General features: G+C 53.7%; 1 protein-coding gene across 3 annotated transcripts in view; it reads right to left on the bottom strand.

Moving 5' to 3' along the window:
* The window catches only part of Elmo2 (engulfment and cell motility 2), a 39,315-nt gene extending 39,017 nt beyond the window's left edge, over positions 1-298 (bottom strand). For 2 of the 3 annotated variants that reach the window (XM_048810779.1, XM_048810780.1), the window contains exon 1: positions 172-298. The gene's annotated coding sequence lies outside the window, so the exon portion shown is untranslated. The remainder of the gene's footprint in view (positions 1-171) is intronic. The other variant, XM_015479115.2, reaches the window with a different exon arrangement.
* Between the last annotated feature and the right edge of the window lie 1,519 nt (positions 299-1,817).

Here is a 1,817-nt window from a genome sequence, read left to right on the forward strand (position 1 = left end):
AGCCGGCAGGGTCCAGCCCAGGCCCGCCCTCTCCAACCCCTCAGCCCCCGGGGCAGAAGCAGGCCGCAGCCCCGAACCCCGTTTCCGGACCCGCCTCTCCTCCCTGCGTCCCTCCGGCCGGCTCCTCCCGGCAGTCCGCGCACATGGACCCCGGGCGCACCCCTCACTCACCAGGGCGCAGACCTAGGCCCAGCTCCCGCGCCCAGGTCCCGCGGCCGCGGGTCCTTCTGCCTCCGCCCGCCCCGCCTTCTTGGGACTCCGCCCCTCGCAAGCCGGCCCGGGCTTCTATTGCTCCGTTTCGCAGTCACGCTGAGCTCTCTTCCTTCAATTGGACTGCTAGTCTGTCACTCAATAAGGGGCGGGTCTAGCTGACGGCGCGGGAGTGAAGGAACGCCGACAGTCCCCGCCCCTCAGCCAAGGCCTCTTAAAGAAACAGGACGCCTTTCTTTGGCAAGCTCTCTGGTCTGGAGGAAGGTGATTTCCCAGCAAACGCCAAGAGGAGCAAACGCAAGAGGTAGACTCCCCCCACAAACTTTTTTTTCTTCCTTCTTCTTCTTTTTTTGTGCACAGCCCAAGAATGGAGAAAGAGGCTCTGATTCCTTGTGACACATCAAGGGTTGTGAGGACTAAGCTGTTTTCTTGGTGGCACTCAGTTCTGTGCCCAGTGGGCACGTGACACACTCTCAACAGTGGGGATAACTGGTTTGGAGAACTGAGTGGGAGGTGACAGTCGTGTCAGCGGCAGTGAGCAGCCGCGGCTCACTACCGAGATGGAGCTAATTATACCGGCACCCAGGGCTGACCGTGGGCGCTGAGCAGAGGCAGAGGGGTACAGCTCAGCTGTACTGTTGGTAGGGATCCGTGGGAGGTGGCATTCGTCACCGCACCTGCGAATCGGAACAAGGCCGGGCACTTCGCCAAGGACTGTCTTCTGCCACGTCCCTCAGTGCTCACCGCAATCCCTTGGGGTGGAGAGTGCGCTGATCCCCTTGTTACAGGAGAGGACACTGAGGCCAAAGAGGGTCAACATTCACAGCTGGAGATGCGCAGCCGCTCCCTGTTTGAGTCCGAAGTTTATACTTCACTTGTTTCCTCTCACAATCCTGGGAGGTAGGCATTTTGTTGTCCAGAAACCCGTACTCAGCAAAGGGACTAAATAATGACCACCATTTATATGGCACTTTACAGTCTGTGAAACAGTTCCTAATGCGTTGTTTCGCTGGATCCTCTAAACACCTTGGAACTGAGGTTGACTTTTATTAGCTCTGTTTTACTGGTGAATAAAGTGATTCAGGATGCCAAGGCTCAGCCATTACTAACTTTCAAACTTCCCTTTAGGTTCAGGTCCGACATATGTGTGGCCACAAGTCTCCATCATGTCTGCTCAATTGCTGTGGGGGGACACGCACACACACACACACACACACACACACACGGCTGTGTTCCAATGAGACTTTATTAAATAAAGCAGGGGATGACTTGAGACAGTGGTCCGTCCACACCTGATTTATAGCACTTTGCTGGATACCCAAGCCTTTCATAGATCATTGGTTTGTGGAAGCTTCACAACAACCTTATTGTTATTATTACTTTATTGCTCATTATTAGTGCATTATTATATTAATGATGTTGTTATCACACTTATTTTAAAAAGAAGGAATCTAAGGCTTGGCAAGATTAAGGATAATCTGAGGTCAGCCCAGAAGCCAGACTCAAACCTGACTTTCCTCATTCCACATTCCATCCTCTGCCTCCCATCCTGTTCTGTGAGCTTCCACGAACATTCCACATGATCCAGCCCATGTCCTTCCTGCCAC

This window comes from Marmota marmota, unplaced genomic scaffold (genome assembly GCF_001458135.2).
Source record: "Marmota marmota marmota unplaced genomic scaffold, marMar, whole genome shotgun sequence".
Classification (NCBI taxonomy): Eukaryota; Metazoa; Chordata; class Mammalia; order Rodentia; family Sciuridae; genus Marmota; species Marmota marmota.